Raw genomic sequence first — 7,006 nt, 5'->3', positions numbered from 1 at the left:
TTCAGCCAGAGAGCCCTCTTGTGTCTACGGTAGTGACTCTGCACCTCAGTCACCTCTCCTGTACGTTATCAATCTTACTGTTCTACTTAGAAACTTACTTCGTAATAATACTAATACTGAATCTGATGTGACAATACGCAAGAAGAATTTTGGTAAGAATAATTCTAAATATCATATAAAAGATATATGATATGTCAGATATTTCTATTCTAATTGAATTAATGACAGGAAAAATGATTTATGTCTCACCGCCTGTAACTTAACTGATATTAAACGTTATTTATTTTCTGACAATAATTTAACTATAACTAAATAAGTCAATTCAAAGTCTAAAATACATAATGTGCAATATATTACAATTTGTATTTTAAAAAACTGGATAAGAAGCTTAAAATCTCTCAACTTTAATAACAAAAAAATTATAAAAATCTGCATTTTTAATAGAAGCGTTACAATACTAAATCATCCTAGGCAAACTCCTTAATTTAAGAAACCACAATGGAAGAAGTATTCCACAATTGATTCCATATAATTATTAGTAAGAACTTGTGAAATTTCCTCCTCTCTAATACTGAAACCCTTTTTCAATCTATAATATCTATTGCGTTGCAAAAGCCAGGCAGGGATACTATTAACTTTGTCAAGCTCGCTACAGTTTTCTCCTTGCAAATATACAAATATGTAAATTCACTCTGAAATATATATTTATTTGTTTATATAACACCAGACCATGCTTTGAAGTCAGTCAGCCTATTGGTAGGTCTTCAAGTCTCATGCCAGAAACTCGCCGACATTATAAAATGCATGTAACACTGAACGGCATTTTAGACGAGTGTTACCGCTTTGAGCGTTGGGACATTCTTGATTGAGCCTAGACATCTGTTAATAAAGTAAACTCCCGCCTGTGAGGGTAAGTATTCATAAACCACTGTTCTGTGTCTCCTAATATGGTAGTTTACGCCCCTCGTTAAGGGACATTTAAATATACAGAACATAGTTGTTCACTAATTATATATGTAGACTAGACAGCGTCAACAGTTCAGATTTTTTAAAGCTCTCTAAGTTTTCAATTTTGCAATGGTTCTAACAGCTGTTTCTAGAGTCTGAAAGCTCTTATAAGGTCTGGTGTTTGCACATGCTCTCCAAAGCATTATTTCTTAAGAAATATGTGGGTAAATTAATCCAAAATACGCTATAATCAGAACCTGAGTCAAACAGTATTTTGTTAAATACCTCAAGGCATAGATGCTTGAGGATGATTTGGAACGTGCAGCATCAATCTGATCTTTGCATGTCAACCTCTCAAAAATGAAATCACCATTCTGCTAGAAGAGAATAAGAAATTGCTAGAAGAGAGCAAGAGGTTAAGGAGCTTGATGTAAGTGAAAGTAGTATCATTGATCAGCTAATGTGAAATTGGCACACATAGACAGATAATGTAGGTGGTTTAATCTAGAATTTCATGGAGTCCATCTACTATATCGGATGAAGGAGATATATATCCAGTATTAAAAACTTTTCCTGGAAGATATGTCCGTTTCCTAAAGAAAGTATTTGCCTAGGGCAGAGTTTCCCAAAGTGTGCGCCGCGGCGCCCCCGGGCGCCGCGAGCTAGTGCTAGGTGCGCCGCCGTTGTCTACCAAAGATTCTAAACGTCATCATCTACAATACGGACCAGTCTGTGCGCGCGGCTTTGGAGTTACTACCCCCTCTTCCCCCTGCCGAACCTTAGTTACTGGCCCAGCCGGCCGGTTGCACAAAACAAAACAACTAGGCAAGGTCAGACAACAGAGCTTTACATCTCGGTACGTCATTCTGTTCTTGGAACTCGTTGCTAGGCAACGGAACTACCTTTGTGTATTTTCGGAAATCGTCGTACGTTCCCGGCGGACAGTCTGCTACTACTACTTGCAGTCTAGCTTCTGTTGAGGTTATGTTTTAGATTTAAGTTGCGAGTTTATGTTTACACAGTGTGACAGTCGCACAAGTGAAGTAAATAATCAAAGTAGTGAAGTTGTAGTTTTGTTCAGTTTATTTAGTGTTGGTTATTATATTGTTCTTTAAAAAGGATTCTTATCTTCAAATAAAATTGAACAAGGAAGTAAACAAAGTAGTGATTCCGCGTCAACTTCTGCAAAGAGCGATGCCGAGGCAGCTGAGGGGAGCCGTAAACCAAAATACAGAAAATATGACGATAAGTATTTAGATTTTGGTTTTTCTTGTATTGAAATTAATAATGAAGAGCACCCGCAATGTGTTGTTTTGCATGAAGGTTTTATCAGTCGAATCTATGCTGCCTAGTAAACTAAAACGGCATTTAGAAACTGTCCACTCAAACTTGGGAAACCAAGAGAGTTCTTTAAAAAGAAAGGAAACTGAGGCAGTAAAACAAAAGGCTTCTTTTGTTAAGCATTCCAAAGCTAACAGCGATGCACTTTTAGCTTCATTCAAAGCTTCATCATCACATTGCAAAATGCAAAAAACCTCACACAATTGGGGAAGAGCTTATTTTACCAGCTGCCGTTGACATGGCTAACATAATGATTGGCGAGGATGCAGGTAAGCAGCTTCTTAAAATTCCTCTGTCAAACAATATAATAAGCAGGAGGATTGATGACATATCTGAGGACATTACCAACCAGCTTATAAATAGTTTGAGAGGTAAAGAGTTCGGAATTCAATTAGACGAGGCTACTGACAGTCACAAAGACGCTAATTTAATTTGCTACGTTAGGTATGTGAATGAAAACCAGTTGATAGAAGATTTGTTGTTTTGTAAGGAAATTGAAGGAGGCACCTCTGGTAAAGAGTTGTTTGATATTGTTAACAATTTTATGGCGGAGAATGAAATAAACTGGGAAGACTGTGTTGGGGTATGTACTGATGGAGGCCGGTCAATGTCAGGCCACTACCAAGGACTGCAATCTCGCATTCGGGAAAAAGCCCCAAACGCTGTTTGGACACACTGTATTATACACGGAGAAGCACTGGCAGCAGCAAAGTTCAGTTCAGAGTTAAGTGCAGTTATAAAAACCGTGATCCAAGTAATACATTTTATCAAAACAAGATCAATGAAAGCCCAGTTTTTTTTAACTATGTGATGACACAGGCGCTCAACACTCGTCGCTTTTGTACTATAGCAGTGCTCGATGGCTATCTCTGGGCAATTCTCTGCTAAGATTGTTTGAGCTGAAGCAAGAAATCAACATTTTTCTGAGTGAAGACAATAATGCTCTTGCTGATATGTTTATTGATGAAAGTTTTCTCCTGAAACTAGCGTTCCTGACAGATATTTTTGAACGTTTGAACATTCTTAACAAGTCTTTGCAGGGGAACAATACGGATATTTTTCAATTGACCAGTAAAGTTTGAAGCATTCAAGAATCTTATGCTTTGGGAAAAAAGTTTGAAGAATGGAGATTGTTCGATGTTTTCAACTTTGAATCAGTTTCTTAAAGAAAACGATCTTACTCTGAAAGAAGAAAATGAAAACAATGTTGACTCAGCACTTGTCTAGAGTACAAAGTTATTTTGAAGACCACCTGCCAAAAGATGAAATCAAAGCGCAGCAGTGGGTAAACGACCCTTTTGAAAACTGAAATGCCTGAAAACTTCAGCAATGAAGAAGCAGAACAGCTAATTGACATTTCAACGGACTTGTCATTGAAATCAAAATTCTCAATCCCTGTTTGAGTTTTGGAATGGTACTGAAAACGATTTTACACTGCTGAGCAAAAAGGCTTTGCGTGCGGTTATTCCATTTGCAAGTTCTTACCTTTGCGAGTGTGGTTTTTTCGCTGTTGCAGTGATAAAATCCAAGTATAGAGCAAAGCTTAACATTGAAAAGGAAATTCGGGTTGCTATATCAAAATTTACACCCAGGTAGAATGAGCTTATAAAAGACAAACAAGCGCATCCGTCCCATTGAAACAGAAACTTATGGACTTTGTTATTTATGTATATTTTTCAAGTTAGCATTTCATTTCTATTATAGAATTTTCTTATAAAGGGAGTCGTGTTTTTCTTATGGTTGTTTTAAGTTATTATTATTACATTTTTTTGCAATAAATCAAGTACAATCCAAGTTTTGTGTGTTTAATGATGTTTTTTACCGTTGTAAGAACAAGGTAAACCTGGTGTGTTGTTAAAAAAGTATTAACAATCTCATTAACAATGCTACGTAAAGTATAATAACAAATAACTATTAAATTTTTATACTAAAAATTTAATTATTGTAATGTAAGTGCAATGCAAAACGGATAAATTATACTAGGTGCGCTGCAAAGCCATGTCTGTACTCAAAGGGAGCCGTGGGCCAAAAAAGTTTGGGAACCTCTGGCCTAGGGAATAAACTACTTCCCCGCCGAGTGGACATTCTTCAATCATGCTTGGGGAGTTCAACTTAAAAAGGCATTTTTTAAACAGAGTCCCTTTTGAGCCTTGTGCGCGATGTCCGTCCTCATGGACCATTGGCCCGTGCAAGGATCTTATCAAACAGAACAAGTATAAGTGTCGGTACAGTACAACTTTGACGGTATTGATAGACAGTGTAATGGACTTGAACCTGCGCTATATCTAACTCCGATTCAAAATATTATGCATTGGCCTTTTCGGCCATCGACACTCCTGTATACAAGTTCTGAGACTGTAGATGACAATAGATGTTCTGGTAGTATGGCCAAAGTAAACCATGGTTTTTTATCAATCAAAATCCGTAGATGAGTAATGAGAAGGGAAGATTTTCTGTGACAAGACATTTATTGTGTATGTAAAGTTCAGCCCAGTTCACCTTCCATCTAGTGCAGCGTCTGACATACGACGCTGTCACAGATTTGATTCTTGGAATCTGGAGTCATATTTGTCTGAACAGGTAAATAAATGTCGACGATGAAGCCCAACCACTACATCGTTTTGACATCAGAGACACTGAGACTAAAACATTTCATGTAAACTAGTGTAAAAGCTCATTGTCTCTCATCAAGTGGACAATCTAATGTATCACGATGTTTAGACACGACCTATAAAAAAGGTGGAGGATCCGTGGTTCCGATTTTTTTGAATATATTTAGACGAACTTGACTCCAGTTTCCAGGAGTCAAGATTGTGGCAGCGTCAGATTTTTTATAGAAAGGTGAACTGGAGCTAAACTTAACATTCAGATGAACTCACCCCTTCCAACCATAGCTACTTTATGTGAAGGCAGATAACGTTATAACATCTAAATATATCAAACTTTTTCTCAGGAAAATAACCAGAAAATCTGTTTAAATCATTAATTATTATAACAGCCTTTAACGTAACAGTAATTACCCTGTAAATCTTTATTTATTGAACACTTATAAATTAATCGCAAACAAAAGATATTAATTTAGTACACTCTGGTGTAATAAAAAAATTTAGATTTATTATTATATAGATGAGATTTCTGGCTGATGTTGCATGCTGTGAAGCGGAAGCTGGTACGTTGAATATACGCAATTACTCCAGTATTACGATGCTTAGACAGAATGATGTGTCACAGGGCTACAGACATATTACAGTGCAAAAATAAAATTTGAATCTTTTAAATTATAACAAATTAATCATATTAACTTTTAAATATTTACAGTTGCGGTAGTAGACTACAATGTGCTCAAATACTTTTTCATACAAAAGCTTATTAATAAATAACATGGAAGCTGGATTCCAATGCTACACCAACTCCAATTCGCAAACAAAATTTCCATTGCAAACAACACACATATAGGAGGAATATCTGAGCACTCTTTCTAGTGAGAAAATAACAAAGTAGACGCTGGTCCTTGCTTGTATGCATAGACCACAGACTGGTTTCAGAACTAAAGTAAAACCAGCAATACGGGTATAACCACAAAAATATCCAATCACTATCGAATTATTACTAGATTACAATGAGAACTGAGGACACATTATTAACAAATAAGATTCAAAACTCAAAAAGTAAAGAGTTAAAATTGAGAAATAAACTTTTAGAAATTGAATGGGGTTGATATAAATAAATGGTGGAATAAAGAAGTGATACATATAGATAGTTCCAATTAATAAATTATAAATTTCAATTAGTGTGCAGACGATATATACTCGTATATGTTGTGTTAACAATATTTTCAGACGGTGTAAACCATACATTGTAGATAGTGACGCTATGCTACGCCGCAATTGTATGCGTAAGAATTTAAATTGCATTTTAGTACTCCCTGATGTCTTCTCACAACGTTTTGGAAATTCACGCATAAGGTTCGCAATTTTGCTAAAATGTTTTTGTCTTGGTATATATGTCATAACAATATTTTTAAATATTTACCTCTCTATAACTTTAATAAAGTGTGGCTGAGTTGTCTTATTATTCATATCATATTATAATATTATTTATTTATACTCTTGTTTAAAAAATAACAGTATAAATAAGAGTTCCTTTCCATACGTTTGGTTTAACATATAAGAGTCAATGTGTATTGGAAAAGTGCTCAACGTCGTTCCTCAATAGGTAAATCCATCGTCTCACACACACACATCTTATGTTGGTGTTAAACCTATTTATATATTTATGCTTGTTGATATTTTTGAAATTTATAATGCTTTATTGCTGTTTGATATTTATTTGTTTGTTAAATCTATTTATATATTTATGCTTGTTAATATTATTTGTTGATCTTACTGTTTATGCTTATTAATGGAGATAGAAAGTGTTTTTTGTACAATATTTAATATTTATTATTTTTATTTATTTATTAAAACTTAATATATTTATGTTAATTTTCTACCTTGTTTTTTAGATGATTCTTGTTAAATTCTGGATAGTATAAGTAGTAAATGTATTATATATTATGGACTGATAGTATGAATATAGTATTTGTGCACCATTGTGGAAGAAAACATATAAATAAAGAAAAACCTTTACTTGCCAACTACATGTATATTTTTGTAATTTATGTATGTTATATTGTAGTAATAAGTCACATGTGCTTTTTAACGCTTGAATCTGTAAG

The sequence above is a fragment of the Homalodisca vitripennis genome, unplaced genomic scaffold (genome assembly GCF_021130785.1).
Source record: "Homalodisca vitripennis isolate AUS2020 unplaced genomic scaffold, UT_GWSS_2.1 ScUCBcl_2257;HRSCAF=6821, whole genome shotgun sequence".
Classification (NCBI taxonomy): domain Eukaryota; kingdom Metazoa; phylum Arthropoda; class Insecta; order Hemiptera; family Cicadellidae; genus Homalodisca; species Homalodisca vitripennis.
Note: the sequence above shows the minus strand (reverse complement) of the source record.